Source organism: Chamaea fasciata, unplaced genomic scaffold, assembly GCF_029207755.1.
Source record: "Chamaea fasciata isolate MVZ Bird 193981 ecotype frontalis unplaced genomic scaffold, bChaFas1.0.hap1 SCAF_10, whole genome shotgun sequence".
NCBI classification, from domain to species: Eukaryota; Metazoa; Chordata; class Aves; order Passeriformes; family Sylviidae; genus Chamaea; species Chamaea fasciata.
Window position 1 is genome coordinate 31,129,275 of NW_027094095.1, and position 19,550 is coordinate 31,148,824.

A 19,550-nucleotide genomic window follows, 5' to 3' on the forward strand; every position below is an offset into this window, starting at 1 on the left:
CTTCCACCTCCCAAGGAGTCTATCTGCATTCCCAGCACTATCTGTATTATGAAAACTGACAGCAGCTCAATTTCTTGCTTTGGCCAAGAGCAGTTTCATAAAACTTTATGGCCAGTTAATTTTTTCAGCCCAGTCAGGATTTTATTTCAGCTCTCCAGAAGGCCAAAGCAGCAGGAGCAGCTTTGGATGCAGGACCATTTCCCTGCCACTGGAGAGACCTCTGGGGCCACGGGACAGCCTCTCCTCCCAGGAGACTGAGAGCAGGAGTTATCTCAGCCCCCACAGCTCCAGTTTATCCCCATCCAACACCCAACCTCTGCCCCGCCGCTCCGCTGGGGCAAGGAAAACGAATGGAGAGGAGAGGAGAGGAGAGGAGAGGAGAGGAGAGGAGAGGAGAGGAGAGGAGAGGAGAGGAGAGGAGAGGAGAGGAGAGGAGAGGAGAGGAGAGGAGAGGAGAGGAGAGGAGAGGAGAGGAGAGGAGAGGAGAGGAGAGGAGAGGAGAGGAGAGGAGAAAATTCCAACCTCATGACTACAACCCCTACCAGTGAACCCACGAGCCACTCTTGCACCTTCCCTGCTCCAGGCCAAGCCCTCCCTCCCAGCAGTAACCAGGAAGGCACGGCTGAACTCGGTGACACAGACACCCCAGAAACCTGCTGGGCTTCCTCGTGCTGCAGACACATCTGGAGAGGGGAGAACAGCTGTGCCTGGGCAGGACAGAGCTGCACCCCCAGGGTGGTGAACACGGCAAACGGGGCCGTGCAACAGCAAAGTCGGGACTTGTTCGCTCCAAAAACCTCGGAACGTTTCGTTCAGGTGTTAAACCACGGCCCCCTGGAGACAGAATTCCACCTGGTGAGGTCAGAAAAAACACCTCGAGGCACTGTAAGTAACTTCCTGCTGTTAAGTTCGGGCCCCGTTCAGTTTAGGTTAAATTGAAGCTTAAGTTTTGTAAAATTTACCTAAGGTTAGGTTATGCTTTGTTAAAGTTCTATCACATGTCAGTTTTATTAAGTTAATACAATTTAAGATTCTTTTTTTTTGGCCAAAAATTATTCATATTAAGTTCAAGTATTGTTTATAACTTTATTAAGTTTAATTGTTTATCATCCTGAGTTTATTTAAAATACTGATATCTAACTTGCAAAGCTTAGTTAGTTTTTCTTAAAAACAAGACAGCTTCGACTGAAACAGCTGTGATGAAACGAGCTGCTCCTGCTGGTTTTCAAGATAATTTATCCCTGTTTATTTTCCAGAGGCAATCCCGTGAGCACCACACTGCAGCAACTCCTGGAAGAAGCATCATTACACCCAGACCTTAAAAGCTCAGAAAAAAAAGAAAAAAGAAAAAAGTCAGGACTGAAGCTGTCACTCTCAATCAATTAAAGGAGCTGCAGCCATGGAAAGTGGCTTTAAGAGCTTACTCCAGCTCTTAACTACCTTTCCTGTAAAGAGCTTAGGACAGTAAATGTGAGTAAGCAGATATTAAAAATAGCAAAGCCGGGCTGCTCTTGCTCAATGGCTTTTAGCCCTGATTCAGACAGGGGTGAATCATCCCAAAGCTCATCTCAAACCCCTCCTGCCCTCTCTGCTGGCCCAGTCTGACTCGGACAGCTCCTGCATCACACCCTGGACACACCACTGCTCACCCTGAGGAGCTCCAGGACAGCGGGGTTGTGTAAACACCATGAGAAAATCGTCAGGGTTTGCTCCTCTTTCCTCCAGCCTTCCAGGAACATTTTGAGAAAGATGGTTCAGGAGTTTATGGGGTTGAAATCCAGCATTAAACAGGGTTTGGGATTAGGGGGCGTCACGCTAAAATCACCCTCCGAAAGTTACACAGGCAGCTCCCAAACATTTGGCTTCAGAGAATAATTTCATACCCTCTCCCCAGGAACTGCAGACACACTGAGCTACAGAGTTGCCTCTAAAACATTGAATTACTGAGTTGCCACCAAACATTGAATTACTGAGTTGCCTCCAAACATTGAATTACTGAGTTGCCTCTAAAACATTGAATTACTGAGTTGCCTCCAAAACATTGAAATACTGAGTTGCCTCCAAACATTGAAATACTGAGTTGCCTCCAAACATTGAAATACTGAGTTGCCCCCAAAACATTGAAATACTGAGTTGCCCCCAAAACATTGAAATACTGAGTTGCCCCCAAAACATTGATTTTTACTGAGTTGCCCTTCGAGATCATCCCCCCAAACCCCAAAAATTGTCATCACAAACTTTCTAAATGCAGGATCTCTGCCCTTTGTTGTCTGAACCCCACAAAAATCAGAAAAAAACCCCCCTCCTTTGTCTTATTTACAGGAACTGGTGGTCACATCCAGGGAATTTCCACAGAGTTAAGGTCGTAACTTTTATACTTTGACTGTACATTTACCATGAAAACAGAGGAGAACAGAAAAACCCTCAAAAAAATTTAAAAATCTTCACGACAGATGTAAAGTTTAATCAAGATGAATTCAGCTAATCACTTATCAGTGATATATGTGAGTTCCTGCGTATTTTATAGACACAAGTAGGTCTCCACAACTATTTATGTGCTTAAAAATGGTACAAACCAAAGTCTTTGGCGGGATTGCAATTCTTGACCCAATAATTCAATTGTGATGCTCGTGCCTGAAAAGAGATCATAAAGAGATGGCAAAGGGAAGAAAAGAGAGAGGCCGGCGGTAGCAAAGTGCAGAGTTCATTTATTCATATAATTAATCCTCACATAAATAATTCAGAAGTTATGTCAGGTTTTAATTGCACCTTCTCCTCTCACTGCCAAAAGAACAATTTTTTTTGGGGGGGGGGGTTGAGTGGCTTTTGTTGGACACCAAGTGGAAAACAAAAACCACAAGAGGAAAAACCCTGAAACCTTTAGGAAAAGTATCTCATGGAAAGTGCTGATTATTATACTTGCATCACTCTATTCGGTCCCTAGCAATGAATTTTTAATTTTTTTTCTCTCCATTAGGTTGTGCCGGCCATTTAAAAAATACCATTTTCTGCTCTTTTTTTTTTTTTTTTTTTCCCAAGGAAAAGCACAACAACCTCAACTTGGGCGAAGTTTTCACCTTCACTCAGTAAAAAGAGAGGACAGATAAAAGTTAAGCCCAGACTAACTCACTTTTAAACTATTAAAACCCATTTCCCTGCGTCCAAATCTACCAAAACCCAGCAGCAACAAAGTCCCAGCTCAAACTGTCAAGTCACAAAAACAGGAACCGGGCTCTGGAACTGGGGTTTTGTATTTCCCCTTTTGAACCCGATACCAGAACTAACAACACAGTTTTGTGCCTCAGAGACCATGAGACGCCAATTTTTTTTAATTTTTTTTTTTTTTTTAGACTGGAGGGGGGAGGGTGAATTTAGAATCCATTCTTTGCTGCGCAAAATTTGGGCTTTAATTTTGAGCTGAGCTGTGAGTGTGGCTTCGCATTTTCACGTTCAAAACTTATTTTTTTTTTCCACATTCCTACAAATGAGAAAACTTCCAGAGGAGTGAACGCAGCTGGGGAAAAAAGAAAAAAAAAAAAGGATTTCAAGGGAAATTTGTGAATCCCACGGGCAGGAAATTTGGAAAGAGAGAGAGAAAGGAGGAAAAAAAAAGATTTCAAGGGAAATTTGTGAATCCCACGGGCAGGAAATTTGGAAAGAGAGAGAGAAAGGAGGGGAAAAAAAAAAAAGATTTCAAGGGAAATTTGTGAATCCCATGGGCAGGAAATTTGGAAAGAAAGAGAGAAAGGAGGGAAAAAAAAAATATTTCAAGGGAAATTTGTGAATCCCATGGGCAGGAAATTTGGAAAGAGAGAGAGAAAGGAGGGGAAAAAAAAAAAGAGGAGAGAGGCAATTCTGAGGAACTTTAAATCAAAAATCACACTTCTCCCGCTTTTTTATCCACTGTGATGAAACTGGCTGGTTTCCAGCCACAATTCCAAAGCCTGGATTTCCAACCCAAAATCTAGGGAAAAAAAAAGGCACTTGTATGAAGCATCTGGACATTCCCTACTTGGCTCCAAAGCTGCAGCCAATTTACAAACACACTGCAGCTCTCCTGGCCAATAAATACCTACAAATTCCTCTTTGGGAAGCAAATCCCCCTGCAGAGCACGTGGAATCCTGGAGAAAATAATGAGAAATAAAAGCAGAAGGTGCCCTGTGCGTGCCCAAAACCGGGGAGACCACAGCCCTGAGCAGTCTGAGGGGGTTTTCAGCTCGAAATTCTCTTCTCCATCAACAACTTCCTTTTTTTCTTTTTTTTTTTCTGGCCTTAAAAACAACACAGAACTTGAACTGAAGGAATTCAGAAAGGAATCTGAGCAGCAAAACCTCCAATTTCAGCTTGTTGTTGGTTCATCCCTTAGAAAAACTTGGCAATCCCACATCAGGCATATCCAGAATTTACAGAAACCTCTGGATTTTGGGGGGAGGTTCAAAAACCACTGCCCTGTCACTGTAATTACCGGAGCGTTGTTAAACCATGAAAAAAATGGCTCAAAACGCATCAGCACATTAAAAAAAAAAAATAATAATAAAATCATAATGCTTGAATGGCTTCAGAATTCCAAGAGCTGAGAGGATATTTTAATATACATTAAATAAATATTAGGAAAATTAAGAAGATCTCTGTGTTGAAAGGTTAAGCAGAGACAAAACTCATAGAAAATCAGTTTTTTTTGGGGGGGAAAAAAAATTATCCGTAATTCTTGCAGTAATTTGGATGTCTCAACCCTCCTGCACTTTCCTTAAGCAACCTGAGAATTACCACGTGCGCCTCACGGAGGGCAAACACCTGATTTTCACCTCAAAATACTGCCCTGGGTGTCACAACCTGGAAACGTGGCCAAAACCAACGGCACCGAGTCAAACCGGTGCGTTTCTCCAAGGGAAATGCACATAAATTATATTTAACCAGCTATTAAAAAAAAAAAAGCCAACATTTGTTTTTGGCGTGTGTGGCTTTTGTGCACACACAGGGGTTATCTTTATGTAAAAAGATCATTTGGCATTAAAAACTGCCTGCTGCATCTCTCCCCACGATTCCAGACAGATCTTTCCGCGGAAATAGAAAAATAAGGAGCAGTTTTTTCTCGTTCTTACGGGGAAACAAACTCAACAGATCCACCAGTCTATTTTCATTCCCCTTCAGGGCTCGCTGTACAATTCATCTCTGCTGAAAATCTGATATTTTAGTGCAACGAGGCACGCCGAAAAGATTCTCATGAGCAAATTCACCTGAATTTAAACACAAAAAAATCCCACCAAACCATAAATCCTGTTCTACGAAACCACCACGAGGAGAATTCGATTCCCGAGAGAGAGAGAAATCTGCGCGGCCCCATTGCCTCATCAACCAGAGCAGGGAAACCTCATTACACTTCCAGCGCTTGCTCCGTACGTTTTTATCTTGATGACAATAAAAGCCTTGAGTTCCTAAGTGTCAAACACTCCAGAAATGCCATCCCACTTATTTTTTTTGTCTGGAGACACGCAGAGCTAATGGCTTGTGACCAGAAGTCACTGAAAGCAGGGCAGAGGGCTTCATTTGGGCCGCTTTAAACTCTGTTTTCTGCCAGTTCTCATCACGTGCTTGGCCTGGGATCACGGAATGGTTTGGCTCGGGAAGGACCCATCTCATTCCATGGGCAGGGGCATCTTCCCCCAGAGGAAAGAAACGCTTTTCTTTGAGAACAGCTCTGGATTTCCTGCCATTTTCGGCTGGGAACGATGCGAGTTGAATTGAGAAGTACAGAAGCCAAAGGCCACGGGTTTTAAACGTCTTGTAAAACTCTTTGCTGTTTGCTGTCACACGAGAGCAAACACGTGGGGCAAGGGAAGAGAATTCCGCATATTCCAGGAACAGCCATTTCTTCCTGGTTATCAATAGGACTCAAACACACGCTTTTAATCTGGCAATAAATCTGATGAGAAGTTAAAAACGGATGTCCGAGGTGTTCATTTTATTTAAAATTATTTCTTACTAAAGTGCTACGTGAAAGATGTTCCAGCCCCTTAAAGAGAGGCCTGGTTGTACAAAGTATTTATTTTCTTAAGCATAAGATGACATTTTGTCTCATTAAAAGCACATCCTGATCCAATTATCATTTTTCTCCTCCTAAAGCCGGAGCCTTTGACTTAGAACGAGACCACAGCTATAAAGTGAAAGAGGAAAGAACACAATTATTGCATAACTAATTGGCCTGACCTCCCCAGTTACTCATGCTCACAGATAAAAACCCACCCCGGTTTATATTTTTAGGTCCCAGCTCCAGGAAACAATCAGGGTCCAACGCAAATCGAAGCAGGGAGACAAACCTGAGCTGGAAACAGAAAATGATGTGAAGCTCAGCACGAAAACCCCGACCAGAGCCAACTCCACAACACAATCCTGTGTCACCAGTTCTGCCGAAGATGGGCCCCTCCACATCAGCCAAACCAAGCTCCCAAAAGTGAAATTTTCCCCTCCTAGTGCCCATTTTTCAGCTCAGCCCTGGCCCGGATGAGGCTCAGAGGCGTTGGGGGAAAAGGGAATTAGCCCATCGTAGCCCATTTTATAACGGGATGCTCATGGAGAAGAGTCCTTGCTCTCTTTAAGAGTCTGATTCTAAACTAAATCCTAAAAAATTCAGCTCTGCTAACACAGGGATAGAACACAGAAAGCTGCTCCTTAAGCCTCTGGTTTGGGGCTTGACAAATGAAACATTTCTGTTTCAGCCTGGGCCCTCCCAACGAGTACGGACACGTGGAAAAGTTTTGTAGGACCACAAGTGTGTGTTTGTTCAAAAGATAAGGATCATCATGTCGGTTTTCCCTGCTAATTAACCGCTCCCAACTTTCTCTGTCTCTGGAACTGAGCAACACGAGGTTTTAACAAATAAAAACATTGATTTATTTATAAATAAGCTGCTCATCTCCACTGGTTCTGTAAACTTCTAAAGCATATTGAACAGAGATTTTTATTTATTTTTTTTTTAAGGATAACTTGGTGATTAGAACATCCCCTAAAACATTCCTAAAATCTCTGTGGCTGTGAGCAGATGAACACCAGGGCTTGGTGAAGGTGTCACCGCTTTACTGGTGGTTTTCAGCATTTATTGATTAAAAAAAAAAGGGAATTTTCCCACCCAGCAGAGCAGGGATGGGACGTTTTGAGTGATGATGTGCACAGCTGCCAGCTGGCCCGGCCCCAAATGCAGAACTACAGCAGATTAAAGGACTTCCAAAATGTGAGCTGAAATTGGCACTAAACCTTCTTTTCCCTGGTTTCGGCTGGAAAAAAAAAAAAAGTTGCGGTTTTAACAAAAGCTTTTGCAAGATCAGCAAAATTATCGGGACGAGCGGTTTGCAGCTCAGCTGTATTTCAAAGGCCGAACTTGCCACGAAGTTTGGAGAAATCCAGTTTTTTTCACGCAATGATTTCAGTGATAGGCACCGATTTGTGCGGGCAAAGTTGAGTTTTTGCAGAACTCAGGAGCCAAAAGGGAGTCAGCAGCAGAGCGTGCGCACAAACAGCACTTGATCTGCTAATTAAACTTCATCAAGCAGTTGAGCAACGAGGACACGGAGGATTGAACAAGCCCTGAGGAGTTTGTTCGTCGGGCAAAACACGAAACAAAATCGACGAGGGGTCGCGTCGAGGGGTGAAGGTGAGGCAGGACGCAGATTTATGGGCTGGCAGGTCAGGGAAAATGAATATTTCAAGTACGGAGAGAGAAGGTGATTCTGCAGAAATGGGAAACGATGCACAGACACAGCACCAGGCTGGTGCAAGTGTGGGGAGAACAATTCTGTGAACAATTCGATTCTGTGCCTGACGGAATTAAACTGCTCCACCTCAACTCACCTCGATGCTCCTCACACACGATTCTCCCCAAACTCCCACAAAGCCTCAAGGACATCCCAGAGCAGCTCTGCTGCCTCCACACACGCCCACCACGAGCCAAGAAAAACCTCGGCTTCTTCTCCTTCGCTTAATTCAACAGCGAACTCCCCAGAACACGCCCCTGATTAAACCTGCGGGTACCACGCTCTTTTAATTGCAAGGCAAATATCCAGTCGGTCCCGACAAAAGGGGGAAGAGTTAATCACACAGCCCAGTTAATCCGATCAGCGCCTCAGCTTCGGGTGTTCAGGGCTGCGCTGGCACAGGATTTCAAAGGTGTCTTCTTTTCAAGCCAAGCCTGTTGGCTGATGTATCTTGCTTATATATCTGGAGCCTGGCTGAGTCGTCGGTCACGTGTGCAGGAAGCTGAAAGGACTGTAAAAACCACAGGGTCGTTGTTTTTTTTGGGTTTTTTTTTTCTCTAACTTGGCAGAAGATGGCTGTTCTTTGGTTAAAATGCAGCTCTAAGGCAGCCATCCCTGTATGGCCTTTCACTTACCCTGCGTGGCTCTGACATCGAAATCAAAGCCAGGCTTCCCCTTGGTTAATCCCCACAAGTACAAGAAAGTTGTTGGAGGCCATGGATTCCTCCCAGAACAACTGTTGGTGTAGGACAAGATAAGGTGATTTTTTGCCACGTGGTAAAAACAAAGGCTTCAAGGGGAGAGTTGCGGCTGGGAAAGCTCCGTTTGCATTTCCATGGGGGTTTGTTGTGTATCATCAATGGACAAACTCCACGTTCCCCTCAGGACAACACACACAGATTCCGTTGGCAATGAATTGTTACGAGCAGACCAAAAAATCAGGGATCACACAGGTCCCTTGGCTCTGATCAAAAATCAGGGATCACACAGGTCCCTTGGCTCTGATCAAAAATCAGGGATCACACAGGTCCCTTGTCCCTGATCAAACCAAAAATCAGGGATCACACAGGTCCCTTGGCTCTGATCAAACCAAAAATCAGGATCACACAGGTCCCCTGTCTCTGATTAAACCAAAAATCAGGGATCACACAGGTCCCTTGTCTCTGATCAAAAATCAGGGATCACACAGGTCCCTTGGCTCTGATCAAAAATCAGGGATCACACAGGTCCCTTGGCTCTGATCAAAAATCAGGGATCACACAGGTCCCTTGGCTCTGATCAAAAATCAGGGATCACACAGGTCCCTTGGCTCTGATCAAAAATCAGGGATTACACAGGTCCCTTGTCCCTGATCAAAAATCAGGATCACACAGGTCCCTTGTCTCTGATCAAAAATCAGGGATCACACAGGTCCCTTGGCTCTGATCAAAAATCAGGGATCACACAGGTCCCTTGGCTCTGATCAAAAATCAGGGATCACACAGGTCCCTTGGCTCTGATCAAAAATCAGAGATTACACAGGTCCCTTGTCCCTGATCAAAAATCAGGATTACACAGGTCCCTTGTCCCTGATCAAAAATCAGGATTACACAGGTCCCCTGTCTCTGATCAAAAATCAGGATTACACAGGTCCCTTGTCCCTGACCAAAAATCAGGGATTACACAGGTCCCTTGTCTCTGATCAAAAATCAGGATCACACAGGTCCCTTGTCTCTGATCAAAAATCAGGGATCACACAGGTCCCTTGGCTCTGATCAAAAATCAGGATCACACAGGTCCCTTGTCCCTGATCAAAAATCAGGATCACACAGGTCCCTTGTCCCTGATCAAAAATCAGGATTACACAGGTCCCCTGTCTCTGATCAAAAATCAGGATTACACAGGTCCCTTGTCCCTGACCAAAAATCAGGGATTACACAGGTCCCTTGTCCCTGATCAAAAATCAGGATCACACAGGTCCCTTGTCTCTGATCAAAAATCAGGGATCACACAGGTCCCTTGGCTCTGATCAAAAATCAGGATCACACAAGTCCCTTGGCTCTGACCACACCGGAGTCTGGATGAACTCTTGACTATTCCTTATCTTTAGGGCCTGGAGTTATTAAGAGACTTCTACAAATCAACACCCAAGTCAAATAAAAGACATCTAAGCCAAGCCCTGAGGTTTCTAACAGAAAAGTTCCAAGGTTAGAACTCCATTTCAGAAGCACCTGGTGCCCTTCACGACCTGCAGAGCCCAAAGAGAGTTTTCCATCGGGAACACTGGAATTTAGCAAGTGCTAAATCTGGGAATGAGTCAAATCAAATGCACCTCTCTCTTCCTTCAGCTTGAGTATTAAGGAGAAGAAAGAAGGGTAGAAGAAAAAAAATATTTTTAATTTAATATAAATGCAATGCAAATCAAGAGCAGGAAAGAGCAAGGAGTGAATTTGTCACATTTTTCTTTTTTCAGAGGGAGGGTAATTCCTGTAGCACAGAGTGACAGAGCTGGCGAGGTGACACCACGAAGGTGTGACACACACACAGCTCAGGCTCCCTGATCTCTGCTCCTTTATGAACTTTTAAACTCTCAGCCCCAACAATTTCAAAATTATCGGTGCTTTGAGGAAAAGCGAAATACAGAAGTGTCCAGGAAGTGAAAGGTTATTTCTTGTGCACCCTCAGTAAACACGAAACGCCGAGTGCACCAGAAATCACCACACAAAGTGACCTGCAAATGTCACCTGCCAGCTGGTTTGGATTCAAAACCTCAGCCCTGAGGGTGGCCACCCCTTTGTTTTTTTTCCATGCAGGAGCCCAGCAGCTTGAGAGTTTGATCTCCTGGGGACAAAAAAAAAAAAGAAAACAACCAACCAACCCATGCAAAAGAGATTTAAATACAAAAGGCTGAGCCTAATGCAGCACTTCAGGTGGTGCCTTTAATACTTCTCTTTTCCCTTAAACATCTGATGCTCTACAACTGATTTATCTTCATGAAAAGAAAAAAAAATCAAACAGAACAACACACACAAATAATAAAAAAACAAAAAACAACAAACCAGCTTTGTATTTGTTATCATATTTTAGTAAAATCCAGAGAGCAGAGCCAGGTATTTATGGATGGCAAGCACCAGGAAGTCATTTAGCCTGTCCAAGTGCCAAGGTTTTCAAGGCTTGCTTTGTTTAATGTGTCTCTCCGTGCTGCTGGTGGCTCAAAATGAACGTAAAAATCACCTCAGCCAAATCAATTTCCTGAAAATCTGAGCCCACGCACAAACGAATTGCGTCCCCTCCCTCCTGTCCCATGGATTGAGCGCTGTCTGCTCCATTTTCCTCATCTGAAAAACAAAGTGGAAGGTTTAGAGCTGTCCTTTTCCTGACAAACAAGGTGGTAAGGGGTTTTTTTTTCCCCCCGGATTTCTTAAGCTGAACAACAATTTTCTCCTGCTCCAAATGACATCAGTCAATATTAGCTCATCTTCCAGCCAGGAAAAATGAAGTGGTTTCAAAGATCTGAAGCGAACGACCAATAAACTCATTTTGAGAGAATATGCACCACATTGAAAGCTTATGAGGAGGAGCATCACTAAAACAATTGAATGTTTCAGTGTCCTGCTCAGCTCCAGCTGGGCCCCCTGATGAGCAAGACAGATTCCACTGAGTCTTGGAAGAGCTGGAAGAGACAGGAAACACTCAAGGAACAATCTAAACAGCACTTGGAGCCCAAAATTGCTAAAAAAATTCGAACTACACTCAGGTTCTGGGGCTTGAACAAGCCAAAGCCCCTCTCAGATCCATTGTATAAACAAGGGAGGAATGTGCAAACTCCCTTTAGGAGTTTTCTCGTGGAAGGAGGAGGAGCAGTTGCCACATTTTGCGTTCCGAGGGAATCATGCCTTTGGGAACTGGGGCGAAACTCTTTGGCTCGCAGTAAATCCCCCACGCTTCAAAATTCAGAGAAAACTGCATTAAAGAGTGGATTAATTCCCTTTATTAGCAGAGCCTCCCTGATGCAGCAGGCCTGCTTCAAAGGAGGAGCAGTAAAATCTGTCAAAAAGCAAAGCTACCAGATAAATGGATTTATGACAGCTGAGTTTCCCGAAGCCAATCCCCTTGTAAAGTCTCCTTCTTGGTATTTCCAGGAAAAAAAAACAACAAACAAGCAACTTGTCTGCAATCAGATCCAAGCAGGACCAACAGCAACACCAAACCACTCTAACTGAAATATTCTCCCACTCTCTGCTTATTTCCACCTTACTCTGCAGGTTGGTTCCTCCTCATATAAAAACTCCATTTTTTTCCCCCCCAGGTTTTCACCACAATTCAGAATAACGCACAAAATCCTCTGCTTTTTCCCTCAACTTCCAGCTGCTCTCCCTTATTTCCTAGATTACCTTTTACATCCCAGAGAGAAGAAAAAGAAATCTAGAGCAAGTGAAACAGAACACTTTAACGTGCCAGCAGTTTCATGGCATATTCATAATCCCATCACACGCAGAGAGCCACATTAATATCAGTGCTATCAAACCTCCCACACTGGGTAAAAGGCATTGTGGATATGCAGAGTGACTGCTCCAGACTTGACTCTTCCACGTCGAGGCTGCTCTCCCAGTTTCCCGCAGCTCAATTTTGCTGTCAGTTATGCAACTTACGTTACATTTATATAACCAGCTCAAGGGGAATTAAAAAAAAAATAATATCAAAACTAAAATCCAAGAATTACTCCGGCCAGCAAAACTGTCTGCAGTTTTATAAAGCATTTCAGCACGAAGAAAATGGTCAGGGCATGTTCCTTAAAAATCCACCTGGCTGCAACAGGCCAGGACATTAACACCACTAAACTGCACTTCCTCCTCTCCACTTTCAGCCAAGAGAAGCTGCAGCCATTTTGCCCAAGAAAACCATCAACCACTTATTTTTCCAGTAGTTTTTCAGCACTGCTTCAGGTTCCTTTGGAAGGATCTACGTCAAACAAATCCCGGATGGGAGCCCCAAAGCGCTGCTGAAGAAATCGAGCGAGGGAACAACCCCCCTTCATCTGCCGCTTCACATCCTGCACAGAAACTACAGCAGGAGATGGAAGTGACAATTTAGCTGCCAAAAACCCCAAAATGCTGATTTCTTTTTTTTTTTTTTCTGCTTTCCTTCTCGATGAGCTTCAAGCATTTCTGTCTCACCCTGCCAGCAAAACTGAGCCCATGAAAAGCCTCACTGCAGGCAGCTCTCGGCGTCAACCGCCCGAATGATGTGCTGGAACTGTAAAAGCCATTTTCTATCAATTCACCAAGTGTTTGCCATCACCAATACCTGCAACCTAATGGCATTTGAAGTGCTTCGAAGATCCGGAGCAACTCCGAACGTGTTTACAGGAATAAATGACTGACTTGCAAACTCTCAGCCAGGCTGAAAAGGAACAACGCGAATATTGCCAGTTTTTCACCCAGAAGAAAACATTTGATCGTTTTTAATTGCTGCTGGACGCGAGACAAGTCAGGAGCCGAGCCCCAGCTCGGTGCTCCCTCCACAATCCGGCTTCTCAAGCTCCTTTCTGGGTCAGAAATTCTCACAACAAGCCTTTTCACACCTCGACAAAACCGGTCCTAAGGGTTTGCTTTTATATGTGAAACCTTTGGCCTCTGCGAACAATGCAAACACCTTCCTCTTTACGGGATCAGAGCAGCTCTTTCTGCTGCAATCCACATCCAGCACAAGGATTATCCATCTGGGTGCTGGATTTTGAGTCCCCCTTCCTCATTTTGAGCCTCTGCCTCATGCCAGGTCGGGCAAAAAGGTTTTTTCACCTCCAAATGCAGGGAGCAGGGGGAGATACAAGAGGCGAAGCTGTCAGGATGCTACCTGTGAAAAGAGATTTTTTTTTCCCCCCACCTCCACACAAAAGAAAAGGAAGTTGATTTCTCTGAATTCTGTCTTTATTTGCACGACTAAACCACTAAAGAAATGTCAGCCTAAACTTCCCGAACTTATATCACTTATAAGAACCCTGCCTTACCTCCAGCCCCGAAGAGGTAAGGGAAAAGAGTTCAGCTAACTTGAAGTTGCAGACTCTGTTAAACCAAGGGGAAAAAGTGTTTAAAAGAAATATTGATTTTACCCCCGAGTCAGTGTTCAGGTGCACCTCAGCTTTTTGCTTCGCAGCCGACACAGGCTTGCTTTTCAAAGTTCTCCCATCAAATATCCCCGATTGTTTTATAACCCAAATCACTGAGCAGACAATTTGAACATAGAGAAATAGTTCAACTCTTACAGAAGCCACCTGTCAAAAAAGGGCCACTTGGCAACTAATCCTGAACTAACTGTGCAGCGCACAACCTTCCAGGAGTTCACAAACTCTAAAACTGTTCCCGTTGGGTGTTAATATTTTTGTGCAGGTTTAAACCCACTCACCCAGGCTCTTTACAAGCTTTTTTCCACATCACCTTTCCCAAAGGTCAAACAGAGACCACACCGTGCCACCGGGCTTTGGGGACAGCTTGCAGACACTGTGACGCTTAGATAAGTAACATATTTAACAAGTGAATCAGGAAAAATGTCTTGACAAAAACACTTGTAACATCTGCCTGCCGGGACAAACTTTGAACATCTCGAGCCTGAGGGGTTTGGTGGCTCAGCCAGAGCAGCACGATTTCAAAGCACCTGTCTTGGTGTCAGCGAACACAGACCCAGCTCAAGGTGCAACTTCCTGTGTGTTTTAAAAACAAGTGCCAGGAGGAAATGCCTCCCAGTCCCCTTATAAGGGCAAAACTGAACTTAAAAGCCAGCTGCAGCACCCGGAGAAAGCAGTACCAAAGTACACCCACCCCGCTCGGAAACCAGGCTGCAGGGACTCTTCCCCGAGAAAAGCTGGGCTCGTTGGAGTTTGGATTAAACACTGACACGACCTGGGATTATTTCCATCTGCGTCCCCCAATAAAAAAAATCACCAAAAAAACCCACAAAAATCCCAACGTTTTCTTGCCCTGCACTTAGCATTCTAGACACGCCTCAAAATATGACTGCCCGTGGCTAATGCCTGAGAACAGACAGTGTACCCTCCTAAGGACAAGGTCGGTGTTTAAACAGAGCTGGATCCATCCTCTCCTGCCACACTGAGCCACCGCTGAGTTGTCTTCCTACCCTCAATCTACATTGTTAGCAGCAGGTTTGATGTGCTTCACACCTGTCCTGGCTCTCCTGGTCCACGGATTTTAAAAATTACAATTCAACACGATTATAGTACCATAGATTGGTTTGGGTTGGAAGCGACCCTAAACCAATCTGGTTCCGACTCCCTGCCATTATCCACCAGAGCAGTTATTTCACCATGCACACACAGAGCAGGATTATGTTTTAGGTGTCAGCGGAAGGGGTACAGTCGGCACACCTTGCCCGCTGCCAGGTTCCCTGCGTGTCCTTTGGGGTGATGGATATCCAGCCACAGGTGACCTGGCATGACTGTCACCTACCTCCCGTGGGGGAAAGGGCAAGGGGCTGAAAGATGTCCCAAAGTGTCCCTATGCCGTAGAGAGGAACAGCTGTCAGAGCGACAGCCGGACACCATCAGCTGTCCCAAGCCCGGAGTGCAAGGCAGCGGGATCCCCCCGGCAGGCGCAGAGAGCTCACGGGGGTCCAGCTCCCCCACGGCCTCCGGGGGATTTCTAACTCCCCTAAACGCACCGGCGGCCAGAACCGCAGCTGCCTCATTGCTGCTCCTCCTGCCGCCGAGCTGGGGCCGAAACGTGGCTCAGACAGCCCTGCCCGGCCCTGCCCGCACCCCTGGGGCACCCAGGGGCACCTCTACCCGCAGCCTCTCGGACACCGCGAACGCGGAGGATCCGCACCCTCTCGGACACCGCGAACGCGGAGGATCCGCAGCCTCTCGGATAAAGGGAACGCGGAGGTTCCGCACCCTCTCGGATAAAGGGAACGCGGAGGATCCGCAGCCTCTCGGACACTAGGAACGCGGAGGATCCGCACCCTCTCGGACACCGGGAACGCGGAGGATCCGCACCCTCTCGGACACCGGGAACGCGGAGGATCCGCACCCTCTCGGATAAAGGGAACGCGGAGGATCCGCAGCCTCTCGGATAAAGGGAACGCGGAGGATCCGCACCCTCTCGGACACCGGGAACGCGGAGGATCCGCACCCTCTCGGATAAAGGGAACGCGGAGGTTCCGCAGCCTCTCGGACACCGGGAACGCGGAGGATCCGCACCCTCTCGGATAAAGGGAACGCGGAGGATCCGCACCCTCTCGGATAAAGGGAACGCGGAGGATCCGCACCCTCTCGGACACCAGGGACGCGGAGGATCCGCAGCCTCTCGGATAAAGGGAACGCGGAGGATCCGCACCCTCTCGGACACCGGGAACGCGGAGGATCCGCACCCTCTCGGATAAAGGGAACGCGGAGGTTCCGCACCTCTCGGATAAAGGGAACGCGGAGGTTCCGCACCCTCTCGGACCCCGGGAACGCGGAGGATCCGCAGCCTCTCGGACACCGGGAACGCGGAGGATCCGCACCCTCTCGGACACCGGGAACGCGGAGGATCCGCAGCCGCTCCGCACCCCGGGCGCGGCCGCCGCGCTGAGCTCGGGACCGGCGGCCGGGAGATCCCCACGCCTCCCCCGCGGAGCCTCCCCGGGAAAGGCGCCCGCCGCCCGCGCCGCCCTCCCCGGCTCCCCCCGGCCGGCCCCACTCACCGCTGCCGTGGCGCCCGGCGAGGCCCCGCGGGGCGGCCCGGGGCGCTGGCCGGCCGGGCCGGGCGGTGCGGACGCGGTGCGGACGCGGTGCGGACGCGGTGCGGACACACTGCGGACACACTGCGGACACACTGCGGACACACTGCGGACACGGCGCAGCCCGGGCCGGGCGGTGCGGACGCGGCGCAGCCCGGGCCGGGAGCGCGGCTCTCGGGGGCGGCCCGCGGCGCGGAGCGGAGGGCGGCGGTCCCGGCTGGGCGGAGGCGCAGCGGAGCATGCGCGGGGCCGGCCCGCCCCGGGGAGGCGCCTGGCCCGGCCGGGCCCCGCCGAGGCGCCGCCGGGGTGGGATGGCGTGCGCTGGGGTGGGGGTGTTCGTGGGTGGGAGCGGCCCCTTCTAACCCGAACCCGGCCAGGGTGCTGCGGTCACCTCTGTCACCGCCCGGACACTGCCGGAGTTGCGGGTTGTGCCCCAGCCCAGTGCCGAGGCTGCGGGTGTCGCCTCCGCAGGTTGCCCGGAGTCTGTCATGGTGCGGTTTGAGCTCGAGAATTACGGAATCACAGAATCCCCGGGCTTGCAAAAGCCCTCCAAGACCGTCGAGTCCTACCAGTGCCCAGTGCCAACCAGTCACCTGCCCAGAGCTGAATGCCACCTCCAGCCCTTCCTGGGACACCCCCAGGGATGGGAACTCCAAACCTCCTTGTGCAACCCTTGCCGAGGCCTGACCGCCTTTTCCATGGAGAAATTCTCCTGATGAACAACCTAAACCAGCCCTGGCACAGTTTAAGACCACGTCCTCTCATCCTGGAGATGAGATCCTCAAAATTAGCTGGTTACAGAAGAGGCCGACCCCCACTTGGCTACAAGCTCCTGCCAGGTGTCTTTAGATTGTCTTTTACAAACCCACAACCTCCTTTCCACTCTCACGCCGGTGTAAACAACTCGCTGAAACCAGCAGGCGCTCACAGCCCTCCCGGCCGCACAGACAAGAAACCCGTTTCTTCACTGCGGTTTCAAACTCTCGTCGAAGTCGCAGGAAACGGCACAAGTGGAAGTAAAACGCGTAAGAAAACTGTTCAGTTCAATGAAATCACTCGCCCCTGCTTCCCACACGCCACACGTATCTGGCATTTTCTTCTGACAGAAGAGTAAAACTGCCGCTGCCTTTTGGGGGAAATTGTCCTAAGAGATGAGTAGGTCATTAAAAACCCCATTTTGACAAGTTTCCCCTCGGTGTAGCTCAGACTAAGCACGCTGACACCACTTTACCAAGGTTTTCTCGCGTGTGGCGGCACTAGGTGTGAAAGGCCCCTCGCTGTTCTGAAGTGTTTACACACCACTGCAGTTGCTCTGCCCCAGCTCATCTGCCTTTTCGCCTCAGCAATCCCAAGTTTTGACCCTTTTTCTCCAGGAAATGGAGCCGGGAGCAGCTGGGAGTCAGGTGGTGGTGGCCGGGGAGTGCACGTGTCCAGGTGGTTTGTGATTTACAAACTAAAGAAATAATCATTGATTCCGTTTTTCCCCCTCGCCCAAGAGGAACCAAGCCAGCTGTTTCCAGCTGTTTCCACAGCTGCCAGGGAACCGGCAGGGTGTAACTTGGATGATTTTGCACCATGTTAACCTTTTTCCTCACCTACAGGGCCACGGGGTCTGGATTAACCATGCAGTGTGGGAAAGCACTGCAGCCTCACACTGTTTCCATCACTCCGGTAATCTCAAGACCAGAAAAGAGCCTGAGGCTGGGAGAAGAGAGGTTAAACAGCGCAAATCATGGAATCATGGAAGAGTCTGGATGGGAAGGGACATTAAAAATCATCTAATTTCACACTTTCCACTATCCCAGGGGGCTCCAACGTGACCTGGGACACTCCCAGGGATCCAGGAGCGGCCACAGCTTCTCTGGGCACCCTGTGCCTCACAAGGAAGATTTTTTCCTTAACATCTAAGATACGTGTGGGTCTACCATGGTTCCCAGGCCTCACCTCTTCCTGTTCCCTTTCCCCCACCTTGTACCTGCAGGTGCTGCTTCCAACAATTCTCTCTCTTTCTCACCAGCCTTTTCCACGGCTTTGCCTCGCTGAGGATAAAATCCGTTTACTTGGTGGGTTTTCATGGTGAAAACCACACCAGAGCTGCATTGTTCATGCCTTACAGGCAGCGCTGGTTTCTCAGCACAGCAACTGCTGCGGCAAAGGTCCTTAAATCCCAGAGCTGCCCAGCCCTGCCGAGGTTGTGACCAAGGATTGCATAAGGGGCTTAGCCGGGGGCTGCTCGTGGAGGAGAGCAGCTTTACCTCTCCTCCATCTAAATCCCTGCTCTGAGCCCAGGACCACGTCCAGGAATGACCCAGGCTCCCAAAGGCCACGTCCTTCAGCCAGAATTAAATTCTCACACTCCTCACTTTAAAAAAAAAAACCCAAGAAAACAACAGGGGCAGGGCTGGGCTACTCTGGAACTTGGATTTTGCTGAAACTGTGTGTTCAGTCTTACAGTCCTGTCTGCTACGTGAGCTTTTGCCTTCTGTTCCTTGATTTTGGGACACTGCTGATTTCTCCTGGTTGCTCTGTGACATAAACTGGGATGGAATCAATACGCTTCTCAAAATTCCTCCGAGAACTATGTTAATAACAGGGGGAGATCTCCAACCTATACCCAAAATCGTCTGTGTTCGCCACAACATTCCAGCCTATGGGAAGGATGTAATTTTGTATTAAAACTCTTAAAGTAGTTTTCTCTAAGGAATTAATCATCTGCGTTTGCGGCTGACTTTGTTTCTCGCGTAGAAAGAGAAGAGGCTTGCAAAGAGCTGCAGAAAAGTAAATAAATAAAAATAAATCTTTTTTTTTTTTCCCCTCTGAGTGCTGTACTGGGGTGCAGTGACACATCTGAAGGATTATTTTGTATCTTACATCCTTCTTTATTTTGCAAATTCCAGGATGCACTGATAATTCTCCACAAAAAAAAAAAAAAAAAAAAAAAAAAGAAGCAAGATACAGAAGACAAGATCCGGCTGTCTTGGTATTTGTGATTTAAAAATCAAACTAAATTCCAACAAATTTCCTCTTGTAGCCTTCCTTAAAGAAGGGGTAGGGATGGACGCACAGATCATCCCTTTCTTGTCCACTCT

The 19,550-nt window shown here is 47.6% G+C and overlaps 1 protein-coding gene across 1 annotated transcript in view; it reads right to left on the reverse strand.

Annotated features, from left to right (window-relative positions):
- The window catches only part of JAK1 (Janus kinase 1), a 49,826-nt gene extending 33,275 nt beyond the window's left edge, over positions 1-16,551 (reverse strand). Inside the window, exon 1 of the mRNA XM_066192984.1 lies at positions 16,426-16,551. The gene's annotated coding sequence lies outside the window, so the exon portion shown is untranslated. The remainder of the gene's footprint in view (positions 1-16,425) is intronic.
- Positions 16,552-19,550: the final 2,999 nt, after the last annotated feature.